General features: G+C 48.3%; 1 pseudogene; it reads left to right on the top strand.

The window, feature by feature from the left end:
* The first annotated feature begins 5,650 nt into the window (after positions 1–5,650).
* On the top strand, positions 5,651–5,764 carry LOC116270430 (annotated as a pseudogene).
* Positions 5,765–15,926: the final 10,162 nt, after the last annotated feature.

Genomic DNA, 15,926 nt, shown 5'->3' with positions numbered 1-15,926 from the left:
TGAGCATCAAAAAGAGCAGGAGGCTGGGTGCGGTGGCTCACACCTGTAATCCCAGCACTTTGGGAAGCCGAGGCAGGCAGATCACTTGAGGTCAGGAGTTGGAGACCAACCTGGCCAACAAAGTGAAACTCTGTCTCTACTAAAAATAGAAAAATTAGCTGGGCGTGGTGGCGTGTGCCTGTAATCCCAGCTACTCAGGAGGCTGAGGAGGGAGAATCACTTGAACCCAGGAGGCCGAGTTTGCAATGAGCCAAGATCGCACCACTGCACTCTAGCTAGGTGACAGAGCGAAAGTCTGTCTCAAAAAAAAAAAAAAAAAAGCATGAATTTGGAGGACAGACCTGTGGAGCTGTGGAGCCCCTCTCTCCTCACTTGCTGCTGGGCCCTGGGCCAGCTCCACACTCCTCTGGGAGCCACTGCGCTGGGAGGCCTTCACCTGCTACCCTGCACAGTCCTCCCACCGGTCCTCTGTCCTGTGATCCAGGGGAGCTGCTTCCCCCTCCCCAGGCTTCTGCTTGCCCACCTGGAAGGATGGCGTTTAGACTGCACCAGCTCTGTCCTTTGAGCTCTAATTTCCAATCCTATTCATATGTCCAGAGCCAAAGGAAAAATAAGGTTGTGCTTTTGTTTTGTTTTTTGTTTTTTGAGACGGAGTCTTGCTCTGCTGCCCAGGCTGGAGTGCAGTGGCCAGATCTCAGCTCGCTGCAAGCTCCGCCTCCTGGGTTTACGGCATTCTCCTGCCTCAGCCTCCCGAGTAGCTGGGACTACAGGCGCCGCCACCACGCCCGGCTAGTTTTTTGTATTTTTTAGTAGAGACGGGGTTTCACCATGTTAGCCAGGATGGTCTCGATCTCCTGACCTCGTGATCCGCCCGTCTCGGCCTCCCAAAGTGCTGGGATGACAGGCTTGAGCCACCGCGCCCGGCTACTAAGGCTGTGCTTAAAGCAGCCCCACCCATCACCAGAACAGGGTGGCCAGGGCTAGGGCCTCAAAAACGGTCATTGAGTTGACAGCAGCCTTCAGCTGGTGATACGTTCTCCATTCAGTTACCAAACTTTTCTCATGAACTCCAGGGAACAGGTTTTTTCCACGGACTTTCTGGGAAACTGTATTTCGAGTTTTAAGTAGCTGTCTTTTGCAAAAGCATTTATAGCTCACTGTTTGAGCCTCGTTATCTTCTACACCCTGTACTGATTGCTCAACATGCATAATCACTTTTAATTGTATTCACTTCTCACAACAACATAGTGAAGTGGGCATTTATTATTCATCGCACTTGAAGGCGAGGTGAGATGAAGTAGTTTATCCACAGCACACAGACAGGAGACCCCCCCTGAATCCAGAGTGCCTCCATTTCCCAAGTGCCGCTGCTCCATAGAGCTGGAACTTGGGAACAGACCCCACTCCTGCTCCAGACAGACAGTGTGCATGTGGCCAGAAATATCCCTGCTCTAGAAGAACAAAAACCTACGAGGAGCAGTTCTGAGGACCATTTGCCCAGGCTTGTCCCAGAGGAGACAGAGGCTCTCATACATCTCCTCTCACACTATTCAGCAAGGTAACAAATAGGTATTGAGGTTCAGACACTGTAAATGCAATGAATAAGTATAATAATTAATAAACATAATCGATAAGTATATTAAATTGTACCTTAGAAGGCAAAGGGCTATGGAAAGAAAATAGAGCAAAATAAAGGGATCTGGATTGGCCAGGCGTGGTGGCTCACACCTGTAATCTCAGCACTTTGGGAGGCCGAGGCAGACGGATTACCCGAGGTCAGGAGTTCAAGACGAGCCTGGCTAACATGGGGAAACCCCGTCTCTACTAAAAATAGAAAAAATTAGCGAGGCAGGAAACAACCCTCTTGAGATGCCTGTCTCCGCTGACAGCACGAATGGTGAAGGAAAGGGTTTGGCCCCCGCAAGCGCCTTCAGGATCAAAGTATCAGCTCCACAGTTTGCTACCGAGGTGGAAGAATGCTGCCATTTGGAAGGAGAGACCCCACCTCACCCCAGCTCACTGGGACCGCTGTCCCAGCCATCCAGCTGGGCTCTGGACCTTTTGTTTTGTCCTCTCCATTCCATTTCCTGTGTTGAGCAGCTGAAACTCACTCTATAAACTCCCCGCAGCCCTCAGAAGGAAAACCAACCTGCTCGGCAGCAGTCAAGCTTCTTCTAATCTGGACCCTCCCACCTCCCCTCCCATCCCTCCTGGCTTACTGGGCTGCTGGTGATCTTCTCTCTCGGCTCCATGACTGAACCGCCCTTCTCCATTGTCTCTGCCTGGTGAACCCCCAATTATCTTTTTCTCTCTCTCTTTTTTTTTTCTTTGAGACAGTCTCACTCTGTTGCCCAGGCTGGAGTGCGGTGGCATGATCTCAGCTCACTTCAACCTCCACTTTCCAAATTCAAGCCATCCTCCTGTCTCAGCTTCCTGCGTAGCTGGGATTATAGGTGTGTACCACCACGCCCAGCTAATTTTTGTATTTTTAGTAGAGATGGGGTTTCACCATGTTGGCCAGGCTGGTCTCAAACTCCAGACCTCAAATGATCCACCCACCTTGTCCTCCCAAAGTGCTGGGAGTACAGGCGTGAGCCAGCACACCCAGCAACCTCTGTTTATCTTTTAAGAAGCAGTTCAAAAGCTGCCTCTGCTGGGAAGTCTGCCCTGATGCCCCCAGGCAGAGATACTTGCCCCCATGACTTTGTGTGTGAGCTCTATCCAATTTATCCCCTGGACTGCAGTTACTTGTTCACCCTTTTATCTCCCCACCCAGCGTACATGCTTTTTGAGTGCAGGGTCGGTCTATATCAAGCTCATCTCTCCACAGTGCTTAGCACAATGCCTGAAACTAGCAGGGCCGCAAGTGCTTGCAGAATTATAGACGAGATGTTCCCTAGACGTTAGATTCCGTCTCCATATGCTAAAGGCACCCCCATCCCTACACTCAGCATGGGGCCTCACATGCAGCTGGTGCACAGTCAGTGCATGTGAGCTAGCTGACAGGCTAATCAGAGGAAGATCAAATCAAGGGAAGTACCTTACTTAAGCTCTCCTCTCCCCACCCAGTGTTCTGAAACATGCAGCTAGAGGTGAGGGAGGGGCCTGCTGCGAGCTGAGCTTTGTAGCTAAGACCCGAGTAGTGTTACTTGGACTGCTGGAGTCCAGAAGAGCAGGATGGCCCGGTTACCATGGCAACCTGAGCTTGCTCTAAGGGCAGCTGGTGTTCAGATCTCATTTGGACTTGGAGATGCAGTGGAGAGCCTAATGGGGTGATGGTTCAGATGCCACACAAATCCAAATAATCCCCTCACGCATTTGGCCGCTAGAAGCGGGCACGTGGGTGCCAGGTTATATGAACTGGAAGATGGACCATGATCATTTTAGGATTGGAAGATGCTGACCTGGCTCCGGTCTGGGAGAGAGTTCCCTCAAGGACAGGGACACATGCTTTACAGATGCCACTGAAGCCATTTGTGCAACTGTCTGCTGGTCTATTAGTGTCAGTGGCTTGCTGGTGATGGAGGGCACAGCCGGGAGCCAGGATCCTGGCCTCAGGTTAAGGAAGGTGTCAGGAGAGCACAGTCCCTGGAGGGAGACCCCAAGGCTCCCCCATGGATTAGCTGTGTGACTGTGGGCGAGTATCTTGGGCTCCCCAAGACTCCACGCCCTGTCCTTCAAGTGGACGTTCACAGAGCCTACCCCATAATGCTGCTGAGGGAACTTCAGAGCCTCATAGGGTGCCCAGCACACCACAGCCCTCAACAAAGGATTGCTCTGGAGCACGTGCTGGGTGGCTTTGGAGAAGTCACTACCTTCCTCAGGGCTCTGTTCCCAGAGTGAGTATTATCCAGGGTTCCTTCCACTGCAGACTCCAAAACTCCGTGTGTTTGCTGTGTGCTCATCCAGCACCCGCGTGGTGCCACACAGGCCACGTGCCCAATGCCATTGTGGGGGCAGGAAGAACCTCTCTTCACTTTTGGATTTCACGTTCTTCAAAATGCAGGATGCTTTTTAGAAATCAGATTGCTCAGCCTCATGCCTGTAATCCCAGCACTTTGGGAGGCCAAGGCAGGTGGATCATTGAGGTCAGGAGTTCAAGACCAGCCTGACCAACATGGTGAAACCTCGTCTCTAAAAATACAAAAATTATCCAGGCATGATGGCAGGTGCCTGTAATCCCAGCTACTCAGAGGCTGAGTAGGGAGAATGACTTGAACTCGGGAGGTGGAAGTTGACATTTTACTCCAGCCTGGGCAACAGAGCAAGACTGTCTCAAAAAAAAAAAAAAAAAATGACCAGGTGTGGTGGTTCACGTCTGTAATCCCAGCACTTTGGGAGGCTGAGGTGGGTGGATCACCTGAGGTCAGGAGCTCGAGACCAGGCTGACCAACATGGTGAAACCCTGTCTCTACTAAAATTACAAAATTAGCTGGGCGTGGTGGCGCACGCCTGTAATCCCAGCTACTCGGGAGGCTGAGGCAGGAGAATTGCTTGAACCTGGGAGGCAGAGGATGTGGAGAGCTGAGATTTACCATTGCACTCCAGCCTGGGCAACAAAGGCAAAACTCCATCTCAAAAAAAAAGAAAGAAAAAGTCAGATTGCTCTTTTCCTCACTCGAGCAGTGAACTTAGTCCACATGGGAAGTAGCACCATCTCTTGCTGTTCTGCCCTTGCCTGGCACACTGACCTCCTTGAAGGTCCTGTGTCCTTAGTACCTCAGTACCTTCCCTTCTCATTTTTCTCTGCTTGGAGGCACTCCTACTTCTTTCTTTTTTTGAGACAGGGTCTCATGCTGTTGCCCAGGCTGGAGTGCAGTGTTGTGATCACGGTTCACTGCAGCCTCCATGCTCTGGGCTCAAGGGATCCTCCCACCTCAGCCTACTGAGTAGCTGGGACTACATGCATGCACCACTATGCCTGGCTAATTTTTTTTTTTTGTAAAGATAAGGTCTTACTAAGTTGCCTAAGCTGGTCTTGAACTCCTGGGCTCAAGCAATCCACCTGCCTTGTCCTCCCAAAGTGCTGGGATTCCAGGCGTGAGCCACTGTGCCCGGGCCTTCCTTTGTATTTTGTACCTGTTATTACATGTTTCTCCAGTTACTTTAACTATTTAACATCTGTCTCTCCCACTGGCCCCTGAGCATCTTGAGGGTAGGAATTATGGATTATTCATGCCTATATCCCCAAATGTATCACGTGGTAGGTGCTCTATAAACATTTGTAGAATTGAATCAAATGGAACATGTGGGGTGTACACTTGTGCAAACAGATTGAGCTTCTTTTCTGATAATTTCATTTTGGTGTAAGTTTGCTTTCAGTTTAAGTAGTCAAAACATTTGGATAGCTATTTTTTTTTTTTTTTTTGGATAAGTATTCTTGAGTGGACTAAAAATAGCTTTTAATTGATTTCTAGTGCCGATGGTGCAAAACTGGAAATCTAAAAGATTTTATCCTTTTATTAGAGTCTGAAGAAGAAAAGAACAAGGGAGGGGAAATGCTTTTAACATTTTATCTGCCCCCTTTCCTGTGCCTTTTTTTTTTTTTTTTTGAGACGGAGGCTTTGTCACCCGGGCTGTAGTGCAATGGCGTGATCTCGGATCACTGCAACCTCCACCTCCCAGGTTCAAGCGATTCTCCTGCCTTCCTGTGCCTAAGGTTAACACAGTGCCTTAAGAGGCTAACACAGAAGGGCAAAGTAAGTCTTCATAAAACCCAAAGACTCTATGAACCCCTCTCTGGATCCTGTCTGGAGTCACAGCTGGAAAAAAAAAAAAAAAAAAAAAAAAAATTTATTTTTTTGGGGGAAAAAAAAAAAAAAAAAAAAAAAAAAAAAAAAACATATTTATCTGCTGGGATAAAGAAATTTAGAAGAAGCAGAAAGGAAACATGATTTTCAGATCTAGTTTCTCGTTCTTCTGAAAGGAGGAATTTAAACTTGAGGGAGGCTAATTTATTTCCTCTTTTTACTTTGGGTTTCGTAACTCAGCAATCTTCCCTGAGGCCCCAGGTGAGAACAGTGAGCTAGCTATGAAGGCAGAAATAAGTAACTAAAGATCTTAGGTGGTTAATATTAACGTCCTTTGCTTTTGTGAATAAACCATATCACCTGGAATTAATAGGTGAAACGTAGAGAACTATTAACTAAACCAGGGATTGGCAACCTTTTTCTGTAAGGGCCAGATGGTGACTATTTCTCAGCCATAGTGATGCAAAATCAGCCAAAGAAACATGCAAACAAATGGGTATGTAGCTGTGTTGCAATAAAACTTTATTTGCAGCAACAGTTGGAAATCAAATTTGGCTTGCTGGCTACAGATTGCTGACCCCTGAATGCAACACTCCATTTTCAGGTCTAAGTATTCCCATTCTCTTAAACGCACCATCTTAGCTCAGGATGTTCTAACAGAATACCACAGACTGGATGGCTTAAACAATAAACATCTCTTTCTCACAGTTCTGGAAGCTGGGAAGTCTCAGATCAAGGCACCAATAGATCCAGTGTCCTGCGAGGGCTGTCTTCCTGGTTTGCAGACAGCCTTCTTGCTGTGTCCTCGCATGATGCAGAGAGAAGAAAGGGGCAAGCTCTCAGGTCTCTTATATGGACACTAATCCCAGTCACGAGGGCTCCACCTCATGACCTAATTACTTCCCAAGGACTCCACCTCCTGATACCAACACACTGGGGTTTAGGATTTCAACCTGTGAATTTTGGAGGAACACAAACCTTCAGTCCATAACACACAGCATGCTTATATAAAAGGAAGAGATGTCCACCAAAGTTGTAAGGTGGCACAGGGACCAAATTATTATTATTATTTTTGTTTTGAGATAGAGTCTCACTCTGTCGCCCAGGCTGGAGTGCAGTGGTGCAATCTTGGCTCACTGCAACCTCTGCCTCCTGGGTTCAAGCGATTCTCATGCCTCACCCTCCAGAGTAACTGGGATTACAGGCATGAGCCACCACGCCCAGCTAAGTTTTGTATTTTAGTAGAGATGGGGTTTCGTCATGTTGGCCAGGCTGGCCTCAAACTCCTGGACTTAAGTGATCTGCCTGCCTCAGCCTCCCGAAGTGCTGGGATTACAGGTGCAAGCCAGAGCTCCCAGCCGTGACCAAATTATGAATGAAAAAAACACACCTCTCAGGACTGGAAAGATGTCAGATGAGGCCGGGAACACTGGCTCACACCTGTAATCCCAGCACTTTGGGAGGCCGAGGAGGGCGGGTCACCTGAGGTCAGGAGTTCGAGACCAGCCTGGTCAACATGGCAAAACCCCGTCTCTACTAAAAATACAAAATTAGTCAGGCATGGTGGTGCATGCCTACAGTCCCAGCTACTTGGGAGGCTGAGGCAAGAGAATCACTTGAACCTAGGAAGCAGAGGCTACAGTAAGCCAAGATCACACCATTGCACTCCAGCCTGGGCGACAAGAGCAAAACTCCATCTCAAAAAAAAAAAAAAAAAAAAAAAAAGATGCCAGATGTGTGTGTCTGAATGGTAGTTTCAGATCCAGAAAGGATGACTCACCTCCCACCTGGGTAGACATCCCCTCCATCCCCTCTCTTTATTCCTGGTGCCTTCAATGGCCTATCTGGCTTTCACTAACGCCCTGTTTTACCTAGTCCCCACTGACTTTGAGCTCTGAGGGGCCATGAAGGGAATGGGCTGAGATGTGGGGATTTGCTTTACAGTTGGGAAGGCCACAAAGCTACAAAGAAGCATGGGCCGGTTCCGTGACAGAGAAAGCCCAAGATAAGCAACTAGAAATGTCAAATTTTAAAAATGTGTAGGAATGATAATTTGCTTATTACCCAGAGAGATTTTATGTGACTATCATTAAAGTAACTTTTACCAAAAAAGTATAATCACAATTATTAAAATCTTAGTTTCTAAGAATATATTTAAGACTAAGTCCACTATCAAACGTATTCATGTTTAAAACCCCCAAAGAGATACAGAAGGTTGATCTTTGACAAGTGCAAACCTAGACCAGGTACAGGAAACACAGTCTCATGACTGTAATCCCAGCACTCTGGGAGGCCAAGGCAAGAGGATCACTTGGGGCTAGGAGTTCAAGATCAGCCTGGGCAACATAGTGAGACCACTATCCCTACAAAAAAAAGAAAAAAAATAGCCAGACATGGTGCCACGCACCCGTAGTCCCAGCTATTCAGGAGGGTAAGGCAGGAGGATCACTTGAGCCCAGGAGTTCAAAGTTGCAATGAGCTATGATCGTGCCACTGCACTCCAGTCTGGGCAACAGAACGAGCCTCTGTTCTTTAAAATAAGAAGAAAACTGCAAAGCTGACTCCATTACTCTCCAGGGGCGCTGCGTGGCTCATAGAATTAAGTGCACGTTTCCTTACCTTGGAGTCTCAGTGAGGACAGCTAGGCTGTGCCACAGCAGGAAACAGCCCCCAGCAGAAATGGCTTCTGACAGCAAAGGTTTGGCTGTCAGCCAGGCTGCACATCCATCACCAGCCAGCCAGGGGATCTGCTCCACGACTCCCCTTCCAGGCCCCTGGTTGATGGAGCTGCCACCACATTGAGCGGTACCAGTTGCTGCAGCCAAGAGAAGGAGAATTTGGATGGGATCTTTCACCAGGATCGAATGCTCTAAGCCAGAAGTGACACCTGATCACACAGGGGAGGAGTGCCTTCCTGCTGTGTATCCAGGAGAAGATGTTTGGAGAACAGCGTTCAGGGCTATCAGACATGGCATTTTGGATCTCCCCTATTTCTCCAGCCTCATTTCCCATGACTTGAACAGTTCATAAGAACGTGATTAGGAATGTGTATGTTGATCATGTGTGTGTGTGTGTGTGTTTAGGGCAGAGGGAGAAATTCCCTGGCAAGAGAGAGGTTAGTTTAAAATGAGGTCATTACCCAAATCACTGAACTGCTCAAACTTCTGGGTTAATAGTGTCAGAGGAACTAGCGGGGCCTTAGCTAGCTCATATTGTACCTTCCTCTAGGGGGATACAGCCCTGCTCCATGAGGACAGCTTGGTGAATGGAACATGGCTGACCTGCAGCCTCTATTTGCTTCTTGGTCAGGCACTCTTGTTTAGTGAACAACCCGTACAACCCTACATGTAGGGTGACCAACTCATCTGGTTGACCTCCATGACCTGGGAATATTCTGAGTTCTGGGGAAACAGAAATAGGTGGTCACTGTATTAGTCCGTTCTCACATTGCTATAAAGAACTACCCGACTTTGGGGGGCCGAGGCGGGCGGATCACAAGCTCAGGAGATCGAGACCATCCCGGCTAACATGGTGAAAACCCATCTCTGCTAAATATACAAAAAAATTAGCCGGGTGTTGTGGCAGATGCCTGTAGTCCCAGCTACTCAGGAGGCTGAGGCAGGAGAATGGCGTGAACCTGGGAGGCAGAGCGTGCAGTGAGCCTCCGAGATTGAGATCGCACCACTGCTCTCCAGCCTGGTTGACAGAGCCAGACTCCGTCCCCCCCCCCTAAAAAAAAAACACACTACCTGAGACTGGGTAATTTATAAAGAAAAGAGGTTTCATTGGCTCACGGTCCTGCAGGCTGTACAGGAAGCATGGCTGCAGAGGTCTCAGGAAACTTACAATCACGGCAGAAGGGGAAGCAGAAGCCAGCACATCCTACATGACTGGAGCAGGAGGAAGTGGGAGGGGGGGACACACTTTTAAACAACCAGATCTCATGAGAACTCACTCACTATCACGAGAACACCAAGGGGGATGTCCACCCCCATGATCCAATCATCTCCCACCAGGTCTCTTCTCCAATTCAACATGAGATTTGGGCAGGGACACAAATCCAAACCATATCAGTCACCCCACCTACATGGTGGCCCTGGGTAATGGTAATAGTTCCATATATTCAGAGCTCAGCTGGTCTATTCTGTTACGTTTGTCATTTATTTGGTTACAGATAGCATAACGAAAGGACCATGGGGTCTGGACAGACAGTGGGTCGAGTCCCAGCTCTGGCTGTCACCGACTTCAAGACCTTAGGCCAGCTCCCCACTCTTCGGAGCCTCAGTTTTGCCATCCATAAAATACAGGCAGAAAATATCTACCTTACAAGGTTGGTGTGAGGCTCATTTAACGAGCCACGGTCGGTAAAGGGTCGGGGCAGGGCCTGGTGGCTTCTCAGGAAGTGTCCGCTGTCCCCGTTGGGTGGAGGTTGACTGCTCGATGAAGGAAAGTTGCACTCCGCAGGACAGGCGATCGGGCAGCCAGGGGACTTGTACAAATGTGCACAGGCATTAATCAGTAATCGCCATGAGCAGGCTGGGACTTCAACTCCACTTACCAAGTTAAACAGCTACAAGTTAAAGAGCTAAGAGATGCTTTTAATATTTAACCTGGGCCTTGACTACAGCACTGTATTCCATTGAGCTGATTCATTGACTGGTTGGTTCTCAGATCTCTAATGAAAAGAAAGAACTTAAGTATCTTCCCATGTGTCTGGGACCATGGGATGCACGTGTGCAGAGGTGACCATCCCCACAGGCAGCTTCCACATTAGAGAAGTTGATATCCACTGTGGGGGGCTTGAGCTTAAAGTTGGACATTTTGTTTGTTGCACACGATTTTTAGCCAACAGTATTTAAAGGTTAACCTCTGTAATAACTATTGCATGTTAATGGCCAAATTTACACAGACTCAATTCCCTTTCCCAGCACTGCCCTTCCTCTCCCCTCATACCTTGTCCTCAGAATGATAAATGACCCCCACAAAGTCTAGGGTCCTAGTGTGTTTTCAGTGGCCTCCAAATCTCATGCTTAAAACTGTGGGTTCATGGACAGGGGAGTCAGCTCATGGCTCACTTTGTGTAGCAGATTTGCAAGGAGAAGGAAGCTTATGTTCACTGAGGCCAGTGACTGTGGACACTGGACCTTTCTCAGCTGCTGTTGTGCACAGACCCTGGAGACAGGACAGTCCTTTCACGCAAACATCATCCTACTCAGTGGGCCAGGGATGTGCACCTGAACCTGGAGCAGCTCCAGTTCAGGGCGGCCAGCTTCCTGCCTGCTCAGCTAATCGAAGCCTGCCCACCCCACCCCACAAACCCCCCACCCCCCACCCCCCGGTCTAAATTCCTAGCTGGAGTAAAAAGCCAATGGGAAAAGAGTCTTATATACACGGCAGCAGAGTGAAACCACATCAGCTACCTGGTCATTTTTTTTTGTCTTAAATATAAGCAGGAGTCAGTGGGGGATGATGCCCTTGTCGCATGTAAAGATCTTAATCGCTCCTTAGATCCGATGCTCACTTCTCACTCCCACCTCCTTTTATACCCGCTGATCGCATCCCGGAGTCTCATCTGTCAGTTCATTGACCCTGTTTCCTCTCCAGCGTCTGTTGTCATGACATAGTGCAATTGCTCAGCCTGTGCAGCTCTCTACTGTCAGCCTTCCATCTTTCAGACATGCGTTGAAACCTCTCCTTTGTGATTTTCCCTCCTTCCTATAACTCCTCCTCTATCCCTTTTTCTTTTATCTTAATTCCAGCAAAGTCTCAAGTACCAAGGGAAGGCAACTCTGCACCCGAGCTGCTGTTTTGAGCCAGAAGCCACAAGATGTCTCTAAACAACGAGAACTGCTCTAGTCATGGAAAGTATGCATCGTAAATTCCAGTGGAAAAGATGGAAACCTTTTGTTTAGATGGGGCACAAGTCATTATCATTTTACTTCAGATTGTTTTACAGTGTTATAGAAAGGGCCAAATCAGCCATAACCAAGACCTGCTAACCCTGAGGACCTCATGTATCTTATTTCTTAGTAAATATTGAAAGGAGTTCTGTAACTCATTGATTGTCCTTAATGAATAATGGTGACTCACCCTTATATTTTGTTTTCCCCTCTTGATGCTGAAACCATGAAACCAAATGCAAAAGCTTGGACACTTTGGAAAAAGACAATAGCAATTATGTGGGCTACTGCTGTCCAAACATAGCAGCATTCGTTAATGGCACTGTGGCTCTCTCAAGTTACCGATTAAGCATTAAAAATAGAAACATGGCTTGCTTATGTTTCAAATGCTGTCTCATTTATCACCCAAATGCAAATACTATTTGTCTGCATATTCATAAGAACCAGCACCTGCACAACACGTCTTTCTTACATAATGGCTCGGGAGTGCCATGAACAGTGGGAAACTGCAGCATATCTGAGCTGAGAGAGTGGATCTGCGGGTCCTGAAGCAGGGGCCCTGGAGTGGGGTTTTGAAAGGTGGGTTGGTTTGGCAGGCCATCATAATGACTGGTCCACGAGTCATGGTGGGAGCAACTGGCTTCATCTGCAGATAGATGCCAGGCTACTCCTGAAGCCAAGGAAAACATCATTCAGGTGCCCGAGTCTTTCTGAAAAGTATCATCAACTGTAGTCCTCTTCCAAGGTTTAATTTGTTTAAGGAAAGGAAGTTCTATTTTCCAAGAGTTAAGCAGAGAGCTCCCAAACTGGGCTTCACCTTCCACCCACCATCACCAGCACCCACGAGCACTATCACTGCATAAAAGAGTCCTTCAGCTGCAGGTGTGGCTGCTGGATATTTTCTTTTCTTTTCTTTTCTTTTTTTTTTTTGAGACGGAGTCTCGCTGTGTCGCCCAGGCTGGAAGTGCAGTGGCCTGGTCTCAGCTCACTACAAGCTCCACCTCCCGGGTTCACGCCATTCTCCTGCCTCAGCCTGCCGTGTAGCTGGGACCACAGGTGCCGCCACCAGGCCCGGCTAATTTTTTTTTTTTTTTGTATTTTTGGTAGAGACAGGGTTTCACCGTGTTAGCCAGGATGGTCTCGATCTCCTGACCTCATGATCCGCCTGTCTCAGCCTCCCAAAGTGCTGGGATTACAGGCGTGAGCCACCGCACCTGGCCCGGATGTTTTCTTAAGAAGGATTACACCCCATTTCAATTCTCCAATATTCCTGAGATGTGGCTAACTCTTTCGGACAAAGATTCTTGGTTAATTCTAGAGATGATCTTCGGGGTATTCGTCATGTGGAAAGTTTTCAGGTTGTTTGCTTATTACGGGAAGCTTCTAATAAAATCAATCTGGGTTTTCAGCTTATTTGATGGAAGCCAGGTCTACAAATGTAGCAGATTTTAAAGTGTTCTCTCAAAGTGGAAAGAATGCAGGTTCTGGCATTCCTCCCACTGAAGCGGAGCTAATGACAAGTTTTGGGAAACAGTATTGGAATCAAGGGTGGCCAGAAAAATTGATTGCCCTGGGAGGTGAACGCAGGGAGCTGTGGATGTATTTAAATGTGAGTCACATGACTAGCTTCTACTAAGGCAGGAGCAAAACATGATTTCCTTTAAATGATTAAACTGAGTGAATGCAAGAAAAATCTTGTTTCCCTCTAAATGTTGTTGCTCTTTGGGGCTTAAAGAGTTTCAAGATGAGATTTGTTTTCTTAAAAACTTGTTATCAATAGCTTCCAAATGAGACACATCTGTGGACTTAGTGCACCAAATGACATCTGTGTTTGGCCCCACATCCTACACCTGGACGGTTAAAATGGCCCATCAAAAAAAGGTGGGGGGAGAGGCCAGGCATGGTGGCTTATGCCTGTAATCCTGGCACTTAGGGAGGCCAAGGCAGGTGGATTACCTGAGGTCAGGAGTTCAAAACCAGCCTGGCGAATATGGTGAAACCCTGTCTCTACTAAAAATATGAAAATTAGTCGGATGCGGTGGCCCGCACCTATAATCCCAGCTGCTCAGGAGCCTGAAGCAGAAGAATCGCTTGAACTCGGGAGGCAGAGGTTGCAGTGAGCGGAGGTTGCAGTGAGTGGAGATCGCACTGCTGCACTCCAGCCTGGGCAACAGAGCCAGACTCCGTCTCAAAAAAAAAGGTGCCAGGGATCATAAATATTTTCTTTTTTAAATTTTTTTTTCTTTTCTTTTCGCTTTTTCTTTGTTTTGTTTGTTTGTTTTTGTTTTTTTTTTTTTGAGACGGAGTCTCTTTGGTTGCCCAAGCTGGAGTACAGTGGTGTGATCTCGGCTCACTGCAACCTCCGCCTACCGGGTTCAAGTGACTCTCCTGCCTCAGGCTCCCAAGCAGCTAGGACTACAGGTGCCCTTCACCATGCCCAGCTAATTTTTGTATTTGTAGTAGTGACAGGGTTTCATCATATTGGCCAGGCTGGTCTCGAACTCCTGACCTGAAGTGATCCACTTGCATCAGCCTCCCAAAGTGCTGGGATTACAGCCTCTTTTTCTTTTCTCTCTCTCTCTTTCTTTCTTTCTTTTTTTTTTTTTTTTTTTGAGACAGAGTCCCGCTCTGTTGCCCAGGCTGGAATGCAATGGCGCGATCTTGGCTCACTGTAAATTCCACCTCCTGGGTTCAAGTGAGCACACAGGCTAATTTTTGTATTTTTAGTAAAGACGGTTTCACCATGTTGGCCAGACTGGTCTCAAACTCCTGACCTCAAGTGATCTGCTCACCTCAGTCTCTCAAAGTGTTGGGATTACAGGAGTGAGCTACCACGTCTGGCCAGATATAAATACTTTCTTGTTCTTTCTTTTTTTTTTTTTTTTGAGACAGAGTCTCGCTCTGTCGCCCAGGCTGGAGTGCAGTGGTGTGGCCTGGGCTCAGTGCAACCTCCACCTCCCAGGTTCACACTATTCTCCTGTCTCAGCCTCTCAAGTAGCTGGGACTACAGGCGCCCGCCACCACGCCCGGCTAATTTTTTGTATTTTTAGTAGAGACGGGGTTTCACCGTGTTAGCCAGGATGGTCTCGATCTCCTGACCTCGTGATCCACCTGCCTCGGCCTCCCAAGGTGCTGGGATTACAGGTGTGAGCCACCGCGCCCCGCCTCCTGTTCTCTCTTAATAATAAAAATAAATGGATGTGAATTTGAGTCCCATTTTTATAGCATTTTCTTAGGCATAAATTTTTTAATGTCTACTCCTGAAGTGATAAAATAGTAAAATTTCAAGTCTGTGGTTGGGAGAGTTTAGCCGAAATTCCATTTTCACAGTTATTCTGGAATCCAATCAATCAGGGTAAGAGTGAATGTCAAGTCAAGAGAGGTGAGTTAAACCCAGGACTTTTGAATTGCCCTGTCTTGGAAAGGCTGGAATTTAAAGTTGCAGTAGGTGGGCAAGGGAAGGAAGTAATCACATCTAAGTAAAATACAGGACCAACCAACAGGAAGGCTTGCTGAGTTTGAGTTCGGCAGCTTTGGAGCGTTTTCTACTCTGGGTTGTGGTTAGTTCACTTAAAAAGAAAAGCGGTTAAGGAAGAAAAAAAAAAAAAAAAATCCAAGACCAAAAGTTGGACTTCTGACCTCCATCAGGTATTTCCTTTTGCTTCTTTCCTGGGGCGGGGGGCGGGGGTGGGGGGGTGCTCTGCCTTTCTCCCTCATTTTTAAAGTTTTTCTTTCCCAAAAGTAATGACTATTTGGAGGTTTTGATGAGGCTCGACCTTCACACATCCAGTCTCCACTAGGGCAACAGAGGGAAGGAGAAGGCTGGAGGGGACAGTCGGTGCCCAGAGGATCGCCCCTTCCCTCCCGGTGCGTCTTAGGTCTGGCGGACACTGAAATGTCTGGGCGCACTGACCGCCGGATCCCGCGAAGGCAGCGCACGCAGCCCTGGGGGTCTTCCCCTGCCCGCCCGCCCCGCGCATCGCTAGGGGGCTCAGGCGCTGGGAAGTCCCCCGACGTTCCCGCAGCCTCCCACGGGCCCCGGGAGCGTCGTCTGGGGAGCGTTTCCATAAATGAACAAACCCAGCCGGGGCCCCCGCGTGTTCAGCAATTCCACGCGGCCGGTACAGGGCTGACCCGAGGGCGGGGAGCAAGGGGGCCCGTGGGTGGAAGTTGAGGGACTGCAGGGGGAGACCCGGGAGGGGAGGCCGCGCCCGCACCCGGTGCCCCTCGCCTAGGGCGGGTGTGGGCCCCCTCGGGGCACCCGTGCAGCCCCTGC

Source organism: Papio anubis, chromosome 14 (genome assembly GCF_008728515.1).
Source record: "Papio anubis isolate 15944 chromosome 14, Panubis1.0, whole genome shotgun sequence".
Classification (NCBI taxonomy): Eukaryota; Metazoa; Chordata; class Mammalia; order Primates; family Cercopithecidae; genus Papio; species Papio anubis.
This window is presented reverse-complemented; position numbering and strand designations above follow the sequence as displayed.